General features: G+C 36.4%; 1 protein-coding gene across 1 annotated transcript in view; it reads left to right on the top strand.

Moving 5' to 3' along the window:
• Positions 1-22,384: 22,384 nt before the first annotated feature.
• Positions 22,385-22,741, top strand: part of LOC128997890 (dnaJ homolog subfamily A member 1-like) — a 30,414-nt gene continuing 30,057 nt past the window's right edge. Inside the window, exon 1 of the mRNA XM_054423673.1 lies at positions 22,385-22,565. The gene's annotated coding sequence lies outside the window, so the exon portion shown is untranslated. The remainder of the gene's footprint in view (positions 22,566-22,741) is intronic.

Below are 22,741 nucleotides of genomic sequence, written 5' to 3'. Positions count from 1 at the left end.
TAAGGTATTAGTAAATGTCAAACAAGAATTGGTGTTAAAAAGATCCAAAAATGATTTGAATTGTATATTAACAACCACTAGTGCTCCAGCCAGTGGTACTGCTGATATGATTCCTAAAATTACACTTAACTCAATTCAATGGGTGATGCCACATGTAATACCATCAGATGGGGAGAAGTTACAATTACAAAAGATGTTACTGCAAAATAAAAATTTGCAAATTGCATTTAGAAGCTTAGAGTTGCATGAACTTCCATCATATCCCAATACTACAAGACATACATGGTCAGTAAAGACATCTTCAAGTTTGGAGAAGCCTAGGTATATTATATTTGGTTTCCAAACAGCTAGGGATAATAGTGCACGAAAAAGAACTGATGAATTTGATCACTGTAAGTTAAAAAATCTCAAAGTATTTCTAAACTCTGAATATTATCCTTTTAGTGATTTAAATCTCGACTTTGAAAATGGAGATGTCTCTAAAGCTTATGAGATGTTTATGAGGTTTAGAGAGACTTACTATAATACTATCCCAGATCCTATGATTAGTAGGGCTGAGTTTATGAAGAAATATCCACTAATTGTAATAGACTGTTCTAGACAGAACGAAACAGTGAAGGAAGGAATTGTTGATATTATATTAGAGATTGAAACTGCAGAAAATGTGCCAGCAAATACATCTGCATATTGTTTGATAATACATGATAAAGTGTTTGAGTACAATCCTTTGTCAAATGAGATAAATAAAATGTAAATAAAAGATGAAAAACATTCAACAAGAATTGGTTGACTCTGCAAATCAAATACGAGAGAAATATAGAGCTTTAAAACGTGGCAAGTTTCTAGAGGCTGAAGAGAGGTTTCAAACATTCCAACCTTTAATAGAGCTATTACAAGAATTAAAAAAAATTGCCAAAACAGAGAGGCCTCGAATGGAGATTCTCCCAATGACTCCATCTAGAATACCAATAATACCAAGATTGCAACCATTACAGCAATCCACCCCACAGAAATTAGATTTTGGTCTTTTAGCATTAGACTATTTAGGAAATTACCTCAGTAAAAGTAGTATGACAGACACTACATATGGTATTAGACGAGAAGCAAATAAATTTGTTATTGGAAATAAGGAAGTTGATATTGCCAATGATGATGTTACAATTGCAAATAAAACCTACAAGGGGACAAAAGGTTTGTGGCAATCGTTAACTTTAAAAGAACCTGAGGATTATACTCAGGCTGATTTGCAAAATTATAAAGAGATTTTGGAAGCTACAAATGGACATTTAAAGAGTTACAAAGATGGTGCACCAATTTCAAGTAATAGACATAATAAATATCTTAATATAATTAAACCTCTTTTTAAATCTGTTGGTGAAGGTTTGAGACAAGTGACTGGTAATAAAATAGACTATATTTATTGGGATGATCCTAATGAGCTTGTAGATAGGTTAAGACTTCTTTGGCTAAGTCGCCAAGCCGGTAACTCAGGAGTGGATAATGAAATAGATTCCATTATTGAGGAATTAAGAGAAAGTGGAATTATTTATTAAATAAAAATATGTTTATAGATAAATTTTATCGTTTATATAATCCATATAATAAGCCTGCAGAACCTAGGGCTAGTAATGAACCTACTTTAAATTTACAAGACGATAGTTGGAATTGTTTAAACCGTAAAATTGGTAATGTTAAAGATGGGGAGTTTGTAGATGATGTATCAACTTTGGGACAGACATTAACTAGAAAAGGTGATGTCTTTTTACAAGGTAAAACTAAATATGAGTTTTTAGAATCTAAGAATAAAAATTGGAATGCTAAAAAATAGAAACTTACTAATGTGGGAAAGGCTGAAAGTTTAGATGATGTGCCCACTTTACAACAGACTTTAATACGAAAAAAAGATGGTACATTTGTACAAGACAATAATAATTATGAATTTTTAGAAACAGAGAATGGCGTTTGGAATGCTAAGAAACGGAAAATTACTAATGTAGAAAAGGGTGAAAGTTTAGATGATGTGCCCACTTTACAACAGACTTTAATACGAAAAGAAGATGGTAAATTTGTACAAGACGATAATAATTATGAATTTTTAGAATCAGAGAATGGTGTTTGGAATGCAAAGAAACAGAAAATTAGTAATTTGATGGAAGGTACAGATAGTAAAGATGCTGTGAATGTTTCACAAGTTCCAAAAATGGAAGCAGGCTATTGGAGTTTTAATAGTAAAAGGTTAGTACGTGTTAAACCTGCCATTGATGACACTGACTGTGTTATAAAAGAACAGACTATAACTTTTGATAAAAAAGAAAAATGTTGGGATGCCAAAAAACAATTTATAAGAAATCTACCAGAGGGGGAACATTTGGATGATATTTGTTTAATGTCACAATCTATGCATTACGATGGATCAAAATTTGTATATGGAGAAAACTATTTTAATTTGATGGAATATAATCCTGATTTATTAGTTGCTGACCCCACATCTTTGAGTGGATTTAAGTATATAGATAATAGACCATATATACAAGAAAACTATGTATTTAAAAGAATGGAAGATAATCTATTGATTGGGGCTAATGGTGATGTATTTAGAGTTACAGGAAAGGATGATGTTATAAAAAATGAATGAAATTGCATACGAACTTCATAAGCCTGTAAGAAAGAATTTCATTAGAAGGTCTTTTAAAGTATTGGGTATAAACGAAACCATACAAATAGATTTAATTGATATGCAAAACTATGCTAGAGAAAATTCTGGCAATAAATATATTTTAACTTTAATAGATACATTTTCTAAAAAAGCTTATGCTGCTCCACTAAAGAATAAGACAGGGTTGGTGGTTACAGAAGCCATTAAAACCATTCTACCAAAGGGGGTTAAAAACATTCAATCTGACAATGGAAAAGAATTTTTTAATCAATATTTTAGCAAACTAATGAAAAAATTAAATATTAATCACTATCACACATTTTCTACAACTAAGGCTGCAATTGTGGAGAGGTTTCAGAGAACTTTAAAGAATTGGTTATATCGAGAATTTAGTGCTCAGGGGAGTTATAAATGGTTGGATTTACTTCCAAAGTTAATTCGAAAATATAATAATAAGGTGCATAGTGTCATATGTTTGTTGTTCTTTTATATTTATTTAGTTATTATTAAGATCATCTGGAGATTGTTGTTGTTTTGTATTTACAAATAATTCAGTTGGTAACATTTTATTCCTAAGATAAAAATTGTTAATCAATATAAAACTTCTTTATTTGACATGGTGGCAGCGGTTTAGTTTTTTTTTAAATGCCAAAAAACAATAGATTATCAATCAGAGGAAACAAATCAAATCAATCATCAGAAACACATAATGTTCTAGAACCAAGACAGCAGCAAAATAGGACTACATCAGTCATGTTTCAACCTCCTGAACCTTTTGATTCCAAATATCCAGAGTTATGGGAAAAGTGGTTTAAGCGATTTGAAAGGTATAGAATTGCATCAGGACTGGACAATGAACCTCAAGTAAAACAAGTAAGCTGCTTGATTTACTGTATGGGGCCTGATTCTGAGGATATATTATCAACAGCACACCTCTCAGAAGATGACAAAGCCTCATATGAATCTGTAACAGAAGCCTTTGACAACATATTTACTGGCAAAAGAAATGTCATATACGAACGAGCAAAGTTTAATTCAAGATCACAACAACCAGATGAATTATTTGATACATTTCTGGCAGACATAAGCTCAATGGCCGAACACTGTTCATTCAAGAACCTTAAAGCAGAACTAATACGTGATAGAATTGTAGTGGGTATAACTGATAAACGTTTATCGGCCCAATTACAAGAAGATTCAAATCTTACATTGGAAGAAGCAGTTCAAAAATGCAAACAAAAAGAGTCCATCAGCAAACAAGCAGCTGAACTAGAAATGATATGCCAAGGAAAACATGCAGAAGTTGACCGAATCAAATCAGACCAAAAACAAAGTGCAAGATTTAACAAAACCCATGATTTAAAGACAGCTAGGAAAGAATGTTGTTGGAACTGTGGAGGTCAATGCACCTCATGCCCTGCTAAAGATTTAACATGCCATTACTGCCAAAAAATCGGTCACTTTGCCAAACATTGCAGAAGCAGATTATTAGAGACTAAAACAACGGACAACACGAAGAGACTCAACGAAATAGGACGTTTGGACAAGCCTGACAACACTGAAGCTTCAGTAGCATATTTAGGACCTGTGAATGCTTCATGCTATGACTCCAGTTCTTGGTATGTAGAAATATTTATCAATAACCAGTTAGTTAAAGCGAAACTTGATTCAGGCGCAGAAGTTACAGCCATTCCTTCAAATGTAATTCATGCAAAACTTATGAAATCTGACCGTATACTTAGGAATGCTGATCAGAGGGAACTAGATGTAAGAGGTATGTTTATAGCAGACATAGCTTACGATGGGAAAATGGTAAAAGAAAAGGTGTATGTTGTTGCAGGATTAAATGAACCTTTACTTTGAATTCCTGCGATTAAATCTTTAAATCTCATAACCCTCAGAAAAGCTGATACCGCAGGACTTAACTCAATTACCTTAGACTCTGTATTAACGAGCCACCCTGAGCTTTTCATTGGTCTGGGTAGCATTCCAGGAGAATATAAGATTGAATTGAACAAAAACGCTCAACCGCACTCGGTTCGAGCTCCAAGAAACATATCAATTCCTTTACGTTCAAAAGTGGAGACAGAATTGAACAGAATGTTGGACTTAGGAGTGATAGAAAAAGTAGAGTCTCCAACTGACTGGTGTGCACCAATAGTACCAGTACTCAAGCCCAATGGTAGTCTACGTTTGTGTGTTGATTACACTGAACTTAATAGGAATGTTAAACGGCCAAAGATAATACTACCAGATGTAGAAGAAACACTAGGGCAAATTGGGCGCTCTAAAATATTTTCAAAACTAGATGCCCAGTCAGGGTTTTGGCAGATAAAAATATCACCTGACACAGCTAAACTAACTTCTTTTATTACTCCATTCGGAAGATTTTATTTCAAGAGATTACCCTTTGGCATTACAAGCGCACCAGAGTTTTTCACTACACAGATGTTTAAACTTTTAAATGGTATCGATGGGGTATTATGTCACATGGATGACATACTTATACATGGCCGAACACAAGAGGAGCATGATTACCGGCTCACTCAAGTATTAGATCGCTTAAAAAAAGCAAAGGTTGTACTGAACAAAGAAAAATGTTCTATTTCCCAAACATCTGTGAAGTTTCTTGGAAACCTGATCGACTGTGATGGTATCAAGGTCGATCCTGATCGTATACGAGCACTCGAGGAACTTCCCCCTCCTAAAGATATTGCGGGAGTTCGACGATTAAATGGTATGTTGAATCAACTGAACAAGTTCATTCCAAACTTAGCTGATAAAACTGAATCATTCCGTGAGCTTACTAGAAAGAATAGACAATTTTGTTGGACAAGTCAACATCAAGAAGCCCTTTCAGACATTATACAGACCGTCAATGAATCAATATCTTTAACTAAGTATGATGTAAATGCTGAATCTATTGTTATAGCCGATTCATCAGCATATGGATTGGGTGCAATGTTACTTCAGGTTGAAGATAAATCTCCCAAAGTAGTGATGTTTGCTTCAAGGACCTTACAGGACTGTGAAAGACGATATGCCCAGATAGAAAAGGAAGCTCTTGCATGTGCATGGGCCGCAGAAAAGTTTTCTAAGTTTTTAGTTGGAAAAAAAATTAGAATCCTAACAGACCACAAACCATTAGTTTCACTCCTTGGAAGCAAAGACCTAGACACAATACCAGCTAGGATTCAGAGATTCAAAATGCGATTGATGAAACTTTACTACTCCATCGAACACATTCCCGGAAAAGAAATGTTTACAGCAGACACATTAAGCCGAGCGCCGATCCCAGATTCTACAGATGAGTTCACAAAAGAGGTAGAGGCACACATTAAGGTAATATCTTTAAACTTTCCAGCAACACAGTCAAGATTGGAACAAATAAAGAATGCCCAGATCCTGTGTGAAGAATGTCAGATGTTGGTGAAATACACAGAAAATGGATGGCCTAAATATAAGAAGGATGTGCCAGAGAGTATGAGAAAGTGGTATACCTTTAAAGACGACCTATCTATAATAGAAGACTTGATATGTTATAAAGAAAGAATTATTATCCCATTTGAACTTAGAAAAGATATCATTAATAAACTGCACGATGGTCATTTCGGGTCTACACGCACAGTCCTCCGAGCGAAACAATCTGTGTTTTGGCCAGGAATTACAACAGAGATAAATAACTTGATTGAAAATTGTGACACTTGTGCTAAACACCAAAACCAAAAGTCAGAAAAAATGATTCAATCAGACACTCCTGACTATCCATGGCAAAGAATAGCAGTTGATTACTTTGACTTTGTGAAAGGCAAATACTTGGCTGTTGTGGACTATTATTCACGGTACTTGGAAATGATAAATGTGTCCACAATGACTGTAGATGAACTAATCAAGAAGATGAAAGCCTGTTTTGCTCGACATGGGATCCCTGAAATCGTAATTTCTGATTCTGGCTCACAGTTTACAAGCTCAGAATGGAGAGCCTTTGCAGCCGATTTTGGGTTTAAAACTATTTGTTGTAGTCCCTTACACCATCAGGCAAACGGTGAAGCTGAAAGAGCAGTCCAAACGCTTAAAAAGATGCTTACAAAGAACAAAGACCCCACTCTTGCATTACTGGAGTACAGGTCAACACCAGGTCCATCAGGGTACAGCCCTTCGGAATTGTTGATGGGAAGAAGACTAAGAACCCGACTACCGTCATTGACGAAAGATCTCAAGCCTAAAATGGTAGATCACAAGACATTTAGAGAATTGGACAAACTATATAGAGCAACTCAAGCAGATTACTTCAATAAACGGCATGGAGTGAGAGATGAAAAGCAATTCACTATTGGATGCAATGTGTATATTCCTGATAGGAGAGAAGATGGGAAGATAGTTAATAAAGTAGCTCCAAGATCATACACAGTTAAGACAAACGAAGGCATGTTACGTCGCAACGGGGTAATGCTAAGACAACTACAACCCAAAACATCTGATGACCCTGGAACTGAGCCTAATTGTTTTTCCTCATTTGGTAGACAAATAAATCCACCAAGAAGAACGTGTCTTTAAAAAAGGGAAGAGAAGATGTCATATGTTTGTTGTTCTTTTATATTTATTTAGTTGAGCGTAGCTCTTTGGGATCAACTTCAATGCAACAAATAAAGCAACATCACTCAATAACGGCAGAACACATTTCAGCTAAACTTAACAAGATTACTTAGACTAATAGTGAGATGGTTAATAAACAAACAAATTTCAATTAGATAATGCTAATGCAATTTAAAACGAACTTAAAATTTCCAAATTTTAACATTAGGCTTATGGGACTAAAGTAGCCATATGACAGTTTTTTGTTTACAAGAAAAATGTAAACAAGAGAACCAGTGACTACTTTCTTGGGAACCTATTTGTGTTGCCAGCTGATCAGAAACAGCCAATGTTAGAAATCAGGATTTAATAAGCGATATATTGAACCGAATTGAAATCGATATTTAATCCGATAATACATCACAGGTTATATTATGTTGAATTACATCGACGGTGCAGTAAGTTATTACACTTATTAATAAAACGCAGATTGAACACTGGTCTAATTTAGGCATGTGGGGAAGGTAGGTCGGGGTTTATAAGTATTCGTGACTACATGTTTTGAAATAAGGTTAGATTTGGGAGGTAAAGTGTAGGTTATAGCGAGTATGTTTTATCTATGGTTATAGGTAGGTGATCGAGTTGTTTATTTGTGTTGCACCAAATAAACTGATAATATTTTCCTGGTCAAAACTACTATAATGCACTTTTGGAAGAGGTATCTGAATAACAAGATGTAGTAAAAACAAGTCTGAATTATTATAATTTTAATCAATAAAACCAGCATCTATTGATTTTTTACATTTAGTTACTTTTATACAAATATCAAATCACGTTTGTTCCGCTCAACTGGCTTTCACCTCTCTGAAAGCAACCCTAGTTATTATTAAGATCATCTGGAGATTGTTGTTGTTTTGTATTTACAAATAATTCAGTTGGTAACATTTTATTCCTAAGATAAAAATTGTTAATCAATATAAAACTTCTTTATTTGACACATAGATCTATAGGAATGAAGCCTAACCAAGTGAATGTTAAGAATAGTAAATATGTGCATGAGAGGTTGACTTCTAAAGTAGTGCAAGTTAAAAAGCCAAGATATAAGGTAGGTGATAGCGTAAGGATTTCCAAGTATAAACATGTTTTTAGTAAAGGTTATACTCCAAATTGGACAGGGGAACTATTTACAATAGCAGAAGAAGAATACAAAGCCTGTGACTTATATCTTGAAAGATGAAAATGGCAATATAATCAGGGGAGGCTTCTATACAGAGGAGTTGTTAAAGACCAAGTATAAGGACATGTATTTGATAGAGAAGGTAATTAGGAGAAAGGGTGATTCGTTGTATGTCAAATGGCTTGGGTTCCCAAGTAGCCAGAACTCATGGATTTCCACTAAGGATGTCCAAGGGAGCACATCATAAGCTGGGAGCGCGCCCGAGTTCGCGTGCAAATCTCACATGATTTTGAGAATATACATGTGAATAGATGTGGATTTGAAATGTTAATAGAGTTTGAACATTTATATAGGGGTGTATTGGACGAAAGCTGGATTTTTTAAAAAGTGGCCAAAAAAATGAGCCATATTCCAGACGTGTTTTTCAGTATTAAAAAAGTAGAAAATTTATATAGAGGTGTATAGGTCGAGAGCTGGGTCTTTAAAAAAGTGGCCAAAAAAATGAGCCACTCATTTTTCTCATTTTTCCCCTATAAAAAGTGCCCTAAAAGTGCCTCCAAAACGCCGAAAGTGGGGTATCTTTCTGGGTTCACCACTACTATTATATTTCATATTATTTATTAGTATTTCATATTTGTTAAAATATTTAATTATTGATCGCACTAACTATCAATCTCAACTCAACTCTCCTGTAAAATGGCGTTTGCCGTGTGTGTAATAAATAAATAAATAAATATCAAAGCTTGTGTTAGCTTAGCTGTACCAGTAGATGCCAATGACAGGCCTGTGGGCCTAAACTATTTGGCCTACCTAAGTTAGGCATAATACTCTAAAGTTTCAAAAGTGATTTATAATTACCATATCCCCTAACATTAGCTCTAACTTAAATCAGCTTGGGAGACTGAGATAAAATTTTTGTTTGATCATCCTTGTAACTTACCTAGTCCAACCAAAGTAAAGCCATTAGAAAAAGAAATAGGCCTAATGAGTTTTTAGATTAGAGGTTTTTCTTTCAACGGTTAGGGTGAAACTGTAGCTTCACAAGAATTTTAAACACATTGCTAATCAAGGCTTGTGTAGTTGTGTACCAACAAAAATAAAGGAAAACATCTGAATTTTCGTTATTGAACACAAAGACGTTTGTCATTAACTCTTATTAGTTTGATTTGTAAAGTGTACAAACTAAGTTACTGGCTCGGTGTCAACTCAACTAAGTAAGCTACTGGTACTGGTATAACTTATCAGAATATTTGTTTACTAGGCTACTAAGTTAGTGAGCTTTCTGGACGGCCCTGCTTTCTGTCAAGTAAATCTTGCATTTTCCTTTAAACCAAGTAGCCTACTAACCAACAGAACAGTCAGAGTTGCGAGAAGATAAATTATTTTGAACTACAAGACTAAAACCGGGCTTAACTTACCTAGTTTTGAAATGAGAATTTTTTTAGAATAGGATAGGCTAGGAGTAGGACATTGGACGGATTGGTCACTGGGCTAGTGGGTTAGGGCTATAAAAAACGACTCCTGTTTGAATGTAGAAATAGATTTTCAATTAAAATTGTTTTGGTTTAGAACGCTATATGTTTTATATTAAATATTTTAATGGATTTATAATCATTAATCATACATTTAAATTTAAATAAATAATCCGTAAATTACTGAGCTGGTGTCACTTGCTTTCCATGTTATCTTATGGGACTTCCGGGGCTGGACAGCACCACTTGCAACGTTGCCAATTCTACAAGGCCGCGGCCTGTAGTTAAAGGCGGCCGTGGTGTGACACCATAGATTAAACATACGGTAGCACGATTTGTTTTTTAGTATTAATTTTGCCAACAGTTACATTAGGAGGCTTCTGGACTTGTCAAATATATATACTGTTTTGCCAGTGTTATTTTATTGATTTTTTTAAATCATAGGACATTTTACTATATATTTTCAAAATCAAACATATTTAAGTTTGATGATTTTTCATATTTCATTTCCAAACATGCACAAAAGTGAAAGTCTAGTTTCATGTCCAATTTTAAATATTCATGATTATATCTCAGCCATTTCATGAGCCTTATCTCTAGCAGACATACCCCCCTTCCCCTCTCAGCATTCTGTTTGCATTCCAGGATATTCATTGTGTAGCCAGAAATAAATATCCTTCCTTTCCTTGTTCTGATTATCTACAAATGTTATTGATTCTCATTTATCACGAAAACAGCTGATTGCTTTGTACAGTAATATTGTTGATTGATCATTATTGTATTAATTGATACTTCTGGAACTTCTGGAAAGAAAATTAAAATGTAAATAATTTAGTGTGATTTTATATTGCAAATACTTTGCAAAATAAGTTATTGACATTTCTAGTGAAGAAATAACTTTAATTTATAAATTCCAAGGTGGAGTTTATACAGACTTTTTGAGTTTTGTTTGACTATTCTATTCCAAAATGAGATTTTTATCTTTTGTCAAGCAAAGTCAACTTATTGAACAAAGACTTAGTAGTATTGACAAGCAAGTTACAACATTAAGTACTGTTCAAGCCCTTGAATCTTTAAATGATCAACAAATAAATAGAATAAAGTTACTTTCAACTGCAGCTTCTCAAAAACATGCAGAATTTGAAAAAATTGTTAATAAGTTGTTCTCTACAACTCCCCTACCTGAAGACATCGTAGATGAAAAGGTAACCGAACTTCAAGATAAAATATCTGACCTGTACATAAATATTAGTAGCTTATATATTTTGAGTTTATATATATTTTGAGTGAGAAACAAGGCATCAAATTGGGCTCTATTATCAAAGGATGAATATATGTACTGCTCAAAGGTAATTAGATTAGCTACCTGATTACCTGAGAGACCTGACTGGCAACAAGCTACACCAGGAGTTGAAGAAGTGGCTAATCGCAAGACCCTTCTACTCAGTAAAGGAATTTTATGAAAATTATGGAAATTAACATGTGCAATTCACTATTGTATTGACACTATAACAATAAAGAATATTGTATTGTATTGTATTGATTTGTTACTGTAGACCTTCCCATAGTAAACCCGTGTTGTTCTTTAACTATGAGACTTCCAAGCTATTCTAATTTGTATTCATTTAATTAATTATTTAGTTGCAGTGGGGCTTTATTAATAAATATACAGATTCTACTGGTTCAACAAAACGTTTATTAACTTCACACAATACTTAATACATGTTCTCTTTATGAGGTCCAAAATCAGAGAGAGCGAGTTAGTGGTTTCGCTCCAAAATCTATTAGTAAGAAAAAACAAAGAACGAACTGCAAGTCATTGCTTATAAAGTACAAAAGGAACAACATAGAGTAATGAGCTATTACAATATAACACAGCTTATAACACAAGCAGAGGTCTGAGTCTATCTAGGACCAAAGATTCAAAAGTTTTAGCAATGGGTGACTGGATGGTAATTGGTCTATAGTTACTGGCCTCAGACATGTCACCGGTTTTAAAGATCGGAACAATGTAGGATTTTTTCAAGGATGACGGAAAAATACCCTGGCTCAGGCTGTGATTGAATAGCTCAGAGATAATCCTACAAAGAGGTTCACTGCATTCACGAAGAACAACAGTAGGTATGCAGGTATTGTGTGAGCTTTTTACGTTACACCTTTTATAGATTATAGTGTTTTGTGATATGTTATTATTTGCATGTTGTATCATGACTTGACTGCTATATAGTGCATATTTTTTTGACTGCTACCCTCTGTAGTGTATTCCAAACTTAGGTTGGGCGTTTTTTGTATTTTAGTTGTAATGTGTTAGTTAGGTTTTTTTCACCTGGAGGATTGGATCAGATTCCAGATCCCGAAACGTTGTGTATTGTTTTTTTTTTTACATTCGTGATGGAAAATGTCCGCAATAAACCTTTGAACAACAGGATCAATTAATTACTAATATGATTGAAAGCTGGGTAGCTGAGTGGTTATAGTGCTTGCCTAGTAATGAAAAGGTCGTCGGTTCGATCCTGAGAAAAGTTAGTAATAGCTTTTTGTTGGCGTTACGCCTTTTTGTTGGTGTTCCGCTATTAACGCATGTTCCTGGCTAATTAAACAGCTGATTTTGTCCATTAAAAAGCTACACAAGGCATCATCACTTCATTCTACACTCATCCGCCCGCTTTGACATCTTTAGGTTGCTTCTCGATGATATCATCCATCCATAGAAGGATTATGGTTGGTAACTTGAGTTGTCCGTTGATTCATCTTGGTTTGTCTGTTAATTATTTGAGATTAAACTGTGAGTAACTTTGAATTTGTCTTTGTTATTGATTGTTTTGGCGGTCTCCTTAATAGTCCTTGGAAGCTAGCGGCCATCTTAGGTCATTTCAAATAGCTGCTGAAGAGTTGTTTATCATCCAAAAAAATTTTTTCAAATAAAAAAGTGATTATAATTTAAATATTTAGGTCACTGTGAGAGCAGAAAGTTTCTTTGTAGTTTTGAATTGTTTTCCAAAGTAGTCCAAATGGAAGCTAACAGATATCTTGGCATTATTTGCCCACCATAAGAGCAATGTTAGTTTAGTTAACTTCAAACAGCCCCTGAAGAGTTATTTGCCATTTAAAAATATTTTTTTTCAAACAGAGAGTGAAAATTTTGAAACAGACGTTTCAATGTCCTTGGCATTTTATTTGGTAGATACTGTATTTTTAGTGCATTATTACGTGGTTTAGTATTTTTGGGACAGGGGAACATGTTACTAACATTTATTTGGTTTTAAATAGGTTCTAGGTATTATTTTCAAATTTTTACAATCTCAAAATTCACGACCATTACGTGTCCCTAGGGTACATTTTTCAACTTTCACGCTGTTTTTACTTAAGGTCCATTTCCTATCCTGCGACTGTTACGACTCTAGTCGCGCGGCTCGAGCCGCGCGGCTGAAAAAATTGACTGCTTTAATGCAAAGTAAATGCAACCGTTTCCTATCGAGCGTCTACAGCCGCGCGACTGAAGCGACTCGAGCCGCGCGGCTCGAGCCGTCGCGACTGGACTGCTCCGTGAGCAGTTCAGTCGCTCAGTCGCGCGGCTGTAACGAAATAGTTCAAACATACGGAGTTGAGGTGCGAATTGATAGTATACTGAGTTGTTTGATTGTGTGGTTTTTGATAGTTAATACTGAGTTTCAAGTGTGTGCCTTCAAAATCATGGATGATTCAAGGTTAATTGAACTTGTTCGTCAACACCCATCTGTTTTTAACCCCAAACACCCCCAATACAAGGATGCTATGTGCGACAAAACGTCTGGAGACAGATTTCTAAAGAAACTGATGTACCAAGTAAGTTTAATACCTTATTTTTATTTTAGTTACAAGAATAAAGCTTCTTCCATGACGGTCAAAGTGCAACTGCACTAGTCACACTAGACGTGGGAGTCGCAGGAGTCGCGGCATAGGAAATAAGACAAGCGTCTCCAGCCGTACGGCTCTAGACGCGCGGCTAGAGCCGCGCGGCTAGAGTCGTAACAGTCGCAGGATAGGAAATGGACCTTTAGACTAATTACTCATGCAGAAATATATAATGCCATATTTTTATGTCATCAATGGGAGCATATAATAATTTTGTTTCCGTTGCAAAATGACTACCATGTCAAAATGCCGTAGCTCAAAATCAACATTGCAGCTCATTTGGCCGTCCTATTCAATGCCCTACTTTTCTCTGGTATCTTTCCATCAGCCTTAAAACAAGGCTTTGTCGTACCAATCTACTCAGCACCCTGACAGCCTCCTTTTGCAACACTAGAATTTTACTTACAATGACCCCAGAGCCTGATGGTTCCATAAATAATGATGGAGTAAAAAAAACAAAATAAGAGGCACGAATGAATTCCCAGACAAGTCAGTACTCGGTCTTCTGAGCAGGAATATGACCCTGCTCCGCCTACTGCACACTGACTCTATGTGGTCCCCCCAGGTGAGGCGTGGGTCCAGAGTGAAGCCCAATACAAGTCACAGGTCCAGTTTTTTCACATGTCATGTCTAGACTGAAGGTCATTGATTGGGTTTTGGACTCATTCAAAACAAGTTTATTATCATTGAACCATGAGGTGGCCATGACAAGAAGGCTTTCAACCTTAGATCTGGAAATACCTACTGAGGATAGGATCCTTTGCAAACAGGGTTGTGTCATCAGCATAAAATATGGCTCTACTAGACACATGGTAGTACAAGTCATTAATAGACACAAGGGACAGAAATGGGCCCAGAATGGAGCCTTGAGGAACATCATGATTCACAGACAGAAGAGAGGAGTTTCTACCTCTCCAAGATACCACCTGTTGTCTATTGCTAAGATAGGATCTGAGCGCCTTGAGTGCATCGCCGCGTATGCCATATCTTTCCAGCTTCAGGATTAGGATATTGTGTGAAACGCAATCAAATGCTCGTGAAAGGCCACAAAGCAAAACTGAGACATTTTAATCTATTTTCAAGTGACTTGAGCTTGAGCACAGTCTGGAGAAGAGAGTCTACTGCCGAGACAGTAGACCTGATGCCCCTCCTAAAACCAAACTGAGCTGGCACAAGCAGGCGATGGTCCTCAAAGTGCTCGTACAACTGTTCTAGAATAACAGCTTCAAACACTTTGGCAAATATGGGGATGATAGCAATAGGCCTACCCAGACAGCACAAGGATATTTTATAAATATTTTAAAAATATATATCCATCTTAAAAATATTTTATATATATTAATATTATTTTAAAATATATTTTTTTAATTTTTTAATAATATTTTAACATAATAGTTTTAAAATGATTTTTTAATTGTCTTAAAAATATATTTTGTAAATATTTTCTATTTTTCGGTTGAATATATTTACAAAATATTTTTAATATTAAGACAAAATAATTTAGTTTTTTATGTAAAAGATATTTTTAAAATATTTTATTTACCATAAAAAATAGCTTTTAAAAATATTTTTATAGAATTGTAACTGTAAAAATATTTTTAAAAACACTTTTTAACACCTTGTTTGTTTCTTGTCATTTCTGTTTTGTTTTTAACATTTGTTTCAACCGAGCTGGGTAAAATATATTTCCCACACATTTAAAAAATATATTTTGACAGCAAATTTCTTGTTCCTTAAAGTATTGTTTTAGGGCCATGACTAAAAGATTTTTTTTTTAATAATTCAAGTAGCCTATACTAAAAATTGCATGTATAATCAGTTGTCTTAAAATCACTCCAGAAATAATTCATCCTTTTTTTCCAAACAGTTAAACAAAATGTTTAGACTACCTTATAAAACTGAACTTTTAACATACCCAAGTAGCACACATTGTTATTGTTGGCCCAACGTTGGGAAAAGGTCGGTACAGTTATGGGATCTATAGTAAATTGGATCTATAATAAATTATAGATTTAATTATAGATTATAGAGCAGGGACGAACACCTGCTTAATATAGAACAATTCAAATAATTCAATTTTTTTTAATTAATATTTTTTAACTTATTTGAGTAAATTTTTAATAGTTGAACAATTTAAGGGGAAATATTAATTAATGTTATAATAATAAATTATAATAACATTACCAATCTAATTGTAATTAAATAACCTTTATTCAAATACCAGTACCCTCTCCAACTCCCAGAAAAACAATTCATCTACTTGATGCCTAAACAGTTTAACAGCATCATATTATATACTGTGTGGTATCAAAAATATTTCAAGTATTGCGACCATTGCAACTGTCGGCTACTCTTTCACCACTTGAAAACTCTTAAAATCAACAAACACAGATAGCTCAGAGGTAAGGTAGGAGGCTCACTAGTCAAAGGTACCAGGTTCAAACCCCCGTCCGGGCAAAAAAATTTTGTTCTAGTTTTTTTTTCAAAATCTATTTTTATGGACTATTTAATCAATTTACTCAACTAATAATTATGCTTTTCATACTAAATCTTTATTATTTAAAATATTTAAATACATTTTATAATAATTTTTAAATAACATTTATAAAATATTAAAACAAAATATTTTTAGTATACATTGGGGGTGGAATAGGATGCATTTTAAAAATATACTTTAAAGATTAAAATAAAATATTTTTAAAACATTTTGTGCTGTCTGGGTATAACTACTGACATTGTAATGGGCTCCTTTCTTAAACACTGGGACTACCCTGGATATTAATTTTCATTGCATCAGGAAAAATTCCCTCTTTCAAACAAGCATTGATCACATTAGCAAGGTGATTTGCAACATAGTGGACAAAACCTTTAAGTAGATCAGTTGACATATCAAAGTAATCTTTACTTTTAGATTGTTTGAAACTGTGAACAATTTTAATTATGTTAAGGGCAGTAACAGGCTTCCAAGAAAAGTCAAAGGGAACCAAAGGAACCTTTTCCAGATCCAGTACTGTCTACATTGGGGTTAGCCCCTTGTGAAATATTATTTACAGTGCTACAGCTGTTTACAAGTTCCTCCACAGAGTTAAGGAAATATTCATTAAAATCCTCTGCTTTAGCAAATTCACAACTAACAGGAGCTGACTTAGTCCTAGTTCCCATGATGAGAAACCTTGCACAAAACTATCCATTATAGTTCCAAAGGGAACTTTCCATATAAATAATGTTAAGACCTCAGCTGTACTTTTGTATGTTATTCTTTCAATCTATTACCTTATTATAAAATACCTTATTACTAGCAGTATACCCGTCCTTCGTACGGGATTGGCATTTATATAAGTATAAAATGCTTATTGCATTTATACTCAAGCTTTGCGTTTACAATGGGGGAGGACACAGTTTGATGAAATTTCCTTCTTTAAATTTACGGTATCGTATAGTATTACACATCTACCATAGCCATATGTTCTACCACTTCAGTTAAACAATTAGAGAAAAATAAATTATTAAAGATTCGCAAAATATCACAAATTATTCATGAAATTAAAAACATAAACATAAGTGTAAACATAGTTAGCGGGGCTAAAGCCCCATGTACACGAGGCTAATATTAGCTGCTAATAGATTAGTGCGAATAAATTAGCTCTGTGTAAACGATCTATTAGCGACAAAAATTACTAGCGCGCTAGCATTTTACTCGCTGCTAGTAGTTTTGAACATGTTTGATAATATTAGCGCTAATAAGTGGAGGGGGTGGTCACGTGACCACTAGCGCTAGCGAATCAGCGCGCTACTACCGGGATGTTTGCACTTCAGCGCTTCTGCTTCTGCTAGCGCTAATAATCGCCATTCGCCACCACTAGCCACACACCAGTGTCGGTACAGTTGTAGTTTGTCTGACAAGTTAAAAGTGTTTGTAAAATAAACTACTTCAGCATTCTGACACATACTTTCTCCCATAAGCTTGTCAACAACCGTTTTTCATAATCAGTGAGAGTAATATGATATGTTATAGTTAAAAATCACAAAAGCTAAAAAATACATTTGAACCGAAATTGATACAGGGGAACAGGGTGTTGTACTATTTTCTTCAGAATTGTCAGGACCATAACACATTAATTTGGATCAAAACTAGCTTTTCTAAAACACCAGATTGTTTTTTTTTTGTTTTTAGGGGGAATAACATAAGCTACAATAACTTTTGAACGGTAATGTTTACGAAAATTGTATTTGTACCATTTTGTTCATAATTTTCATATAAGGTCTATAACATACCAAATTTCTAAGAAAATCGTTTGGGCCATTTTTGAGAAAATCCGATCTTCAGTTATTTTACAGGATTTATGGGAATGTTTCCAATAAAAATTTAAATTAAAAAAAATCAATATTTTAATAACTACACTATAACATTTAGTTAAATCAAATCCGGTTTTTAAAATCCTTTGTTTTCGACGAACCCAAATCAGTTTGTCTCTTTTTATTAATTTCATGTTCACACAACTCGTGTATACCAATTTATATGATAATATAATACATAATAATAACTCTTAACATTTGTTTCAACACATTTGCGATTTCGGGAACAGAAGACATTTTGTGCAGAACTGAAATGACAATTGTGACCAATGAACACTTCATTTCTACATGACTAGCGCTAATAATAAGCGCAAGTAATTAGCTACGTGAAGATGGAAATTTTTGCGCTAGTGTGCCCAGCTAGTGCTAATAATCGATATAGCGTATGAGAAACTGTACCCAGGATGGGAAATCTAACCTACTAAGGGAGTATGTTTTATCTAAAGTAAAACTCAAATTAGCTAAATTTAAGGCTTCACATTAGCGAATTTCCCTATAGGGAAGTAGCTATTACCGTAGTACTCATGGTAAGACCTGGACCTGGGAGTCCGGACGGCGTCTTCTACTTGCATCAGTATATATGCCGCAAGATGAGCCCACGCCTAGGAGGATTAATGTTTAATCCTCCTAGGCCCACGCAGCCTCCGCAAGAGGAAGTCAGGAAGCTGGTCGAGCACTCGGCCAGAACCGGCGACGACCTCGTGCTGGGCTGTGACTCCAACTCCCACAACACTGCTTGGGGATGTAAGGACAATAACGCTAGAGGTAAGGCACTTCTTGAATACTTAGCCTCTAGTGGTCTAATGATTGCTAATGTCGGTTCAGAACCAACTTTTCATAGCAGGGTTGGGGAATCTGTAATAGATCTTACTATATATAACCAATGTGGGGATCAGTCACAGAATTCTGGATTGGAGGGTATCCCAGGAACCTTCCCTTTCTGACCATAGACATATCATGTTTAACATTGGTAACTTTTCCTTGGAAAAGATTGAGTTCAGGAATCCCAGAAAGGCAGATTGGGATATGTACAGATCAACTCTTAAAGAGCGCATTGAATGCTTTGATACACAGTTCCCTTGGGTCAGAGACACCATCATGCTAGACCTTGCCTCTGGGAGCTTAGGCGAGGCCATTGTCACGTCCTTTGACGAGAGATGCCCGCTAACGGTGAGGAAGCAGGGTAAAGTGAGTGGTGGACCACAGAGCTCGTCAGCCTGAAAAAGAGAGTCAGGTCTCAGTTCAGGTGGGCGAAGAGGACAAATAATTGGGATGGCTACCATAGATTGCTAACCCAATATAATATTGCAGTAAGGAGGGCCAAAAGGCTCTCCTGGAAACATTTCTGTAGCAAGCTAGAAAGTGTTAGAGATACATCTAGGATATACACTGTCCTAACAAAGGACAACTCCTCCAAGCTAGGCCCCCTCAAGGAGCCTGGGGGATATATGCTGTATGAACCTAAGGAAGTGCTAAAGCTCATGGCAGCCACCCACTTCCCTGGTTGCGTCATCCCAAGCGAGCCATTGGTGCCGGAGGATGAGGAACAAGCCGTCGCAAGGGCAAACAACACTCGGTGGAGGGTTGCGTGCCACATTGTGACACACAGTCGTGTGAGATGGGCCATAAGGTCACTCATCCCATACAAATCACCTGGACCTGATGAGGTAAGACCTGTCTGTCTCCAGCAAGGTATTGATATATTACTTCCGGCCATGAGCAAGTTGTTCAGGGCCAGCTTGGCCCTGGGACACATTCCTCCGGCCTGGAGCATCTCAAGGGTGGTTTTCATCCCTAAACCTGGTAAGGCAAGTTACACGGATCCCAAGTCCTTCTGTCCCATCTCTCTGTCCTCATTCCTGTTGAAGACCCTAGAGAAACTGGTGCTTAGGTATGTGGGGGACACAGTCCTCAGAGTCAATCCCCTACATAGAAATCAGCACGCCTATACCCCAGGAAGATCCTGTGACTCTGCCCTACATCACCTGGTAAGCATGTCATGGCCGGTGGGCAAAGATGGACTCAGTGTCGGCGGTGAGAGATCTGGCTGCCGTCCAAAGACTCGCCTGTCTCATCATCACGGGCGCAATGATCAGCTGTCCGGGAGCCTCACTGGACTGCCCTCACTCCGATTGACCTGCATGTCAAGGTCACTGCGAGGAGGACTGCCTACAGACTCCTGTAGGTTGGAACAGGAACCTTTGGTTTGGAAAACCTTTGGTTGGATGTTGGAGGATCCCGAGGTCACTCTCGGATCACTCAGCAGGTAAGAGGGGAGGTAATGGACATGCCCTCGGATCACATGCCAACTCGATTCATCTTCGCCAGACCATTCACTGTCCTCCTTCCGTCCAGGGATGAGTGGATGTCCGGTGGGAATCCTCTTCCACAAGGCGACCTTGAATGGTATACTGACGGTTCAAAGGTAAGAAGTGGGATTGGGGCTGGAATTCATGGAGTGCAGAATGGGGTGGACATTTGTCTTCCTATGGGCACTCACCCAATTGTGTTCCAGGCCGAAATGACTGCGATTATGGTATGTGCTAGGGAAAACCTGAGGCTAGGCTTCAGGGACATCAACATTTCCATTTTTACAGACAGCCAGGCTGCGCTCAAAGCGCTTGATTCTTATGAATTCAATTCTAAGGTGGTCTGGGACTGCCTTTCTGCGGTATGTGACCTGGGCAGGCGCAACAAGGTAACGCTCTGTTGGGTTCCTGGGCACTCAGGGATAGAAGGGAATGAGGTGGCTGACAGGCTAGCAAATGTCGCGTCAGCCTCAGACTTCGTGGGACCTCAGCCTTTCTGTGGAATCTCTCGTGGGCATGCATGTCACTCAGTCACGGCATGGGCTCAGGAGGAACACAGGAAAAGATGGGTTAGGCTTCAGCACCATAGGGTAAGTAAGCTCACCCTCTTCTCCCCTTCCCAGACGGTCGCCTCCAATGCACTACGTTTAGACAGGAGGCGACTCAGACAGATCACAGGAATGGTCACTGGACATGGCTTTCTGAAATTACACCTGCATCACTTGAGGATCCACAATGGTGACACTGCGTGTAGGAAATGTGGGCAATCAGAGGAGACTGCTGATCACCTACTCTACGACTGCACAGCTCTGAATGAGGTAAGGGACAGGACTCTTGGTGCAATGACAAGGGGCAGACACCTTCCTCAGGAGGAGCTCATTGACAGGATGCTGGAGTTCATTAAGCAACTCGGGTTTGACGGACTCTGAAGTACCATGTGGGGAGCGCAAAAAGCCCATCAGTGGCTGACGTGCAACAGGACAAGGTCCGGCCCTACAGAATCAATCAATCAATCAATCTGGACCTGGGACCGATTAAATTTTTCATTTTGAGGTCCCTAGAGGCCAAAAACACCATCTGTTCAAATTCATATATATTTATTTATTTATATATATATTTATATATATATATATCTTTATTTATGTATATATGTGTCCATTAGCGCGATAACTCGAGCAAAAATGATCCGATTTTGAAGAAATTTGGTATAAACGTGTAAACGTAAACTTAAGTTTATTCCGAACGAGTTCGCGATCCGGCATAATCGGACCATGGGAACGGGGGTTTATGGGGTAACAATGGGGTTTTCCCATTTTTAACCCTAAAAACAAAACATTTTGCAATTTCTTACCATACCGTGTTTTGTAGAGCTTAAAAAAAGAAATAATTTAGTATATTGAAGCGCTCTTGTATGCCTAACGGTTACGGAGAAAATTCAAAAATAGTGTTATTTAAAATGTCCATGTTATTCTTAAGGAGAAAATGAAAATTGTTGTAGTTTACTTGTTTATGGATATGTATTAATAAAATTTGGCAAATTTATTTATTTCATCCTATACTATTGCCGTATGGTCAAAAAACACCTTTACCTTCCCCGTAGCAGCAAACCTAAGCACTTGTTAAATCTAATGTTATTTAAAAAGGGAATAAATACTGTATGTATTATTTATGGAAATATTTTAGTAAAAATGTAATCAGACAAGTTAAAATTCGCTTAGTCTGCAGGTTTGCTGTGGCGGGGGTATTTTACATTTACAATAAGGCGAGGGAGAGTCGTTAACTTGCAACTTCCAAAGTCAGTGGTTTTTACATACACAACATTGTATATATAAACGAGATTTATATTCTATGAACATTTACAAAGTATTAGCCATTTTCCCTGCCTCTACTAAAACCTTGGACTAGAAGGTTCCATAATCATGCTTCCAGGGAATTCCTTTCTTTCTTTGATAAAATTGTCGTCATCGTCGTCCGTCGGCCGAAACCGAACATTCATTTACTGGTTGTTGGTTCATGGCGATTAGCTTTGTTCCTACGAACACGGTTTAGAAAGAGGTCGTATCTACATCGTGTTTTGTTAAAAACTGTGATATTTGGTTTGCATAATCGAGCTTAAATTATTTAAGGTAAGAGTATGTTGTATATCTCCCCTTAGGTGTAAGATTGTAGGCTATCAGTGTAGGTCTCTTTCAAAAGGAATCGCCTTTCCAATACCGTAATCCATTGTTCAAATAATTGTCTCCCAAAACTTAATTGGACTACAACTGTTCATAACGCGAAATAATCTTTTTAGCATTTAAGA

The sequence above is a fragment of the Macrosteles quadrilineatus genome, unplaced genomic scaffold (assembly GCF_028750875.1).
Source record: "Macrosteles quadrilineatus isolate MER2022 unplaced genomic scaffold, UCM_ALF_1.0 Scaffold_7__1_contigs__length_78375512, whole genome shotgun sequence".
NCBI lineage: Eukaryota > Metazoa > Arthropoda > Insecta > Hemiptera > Cicadellidae > Macrosteles > Macrosteles quadrilineatus.
This window is presented reverse-complemented; position numbering and strand designations above follow the sequence as displayed.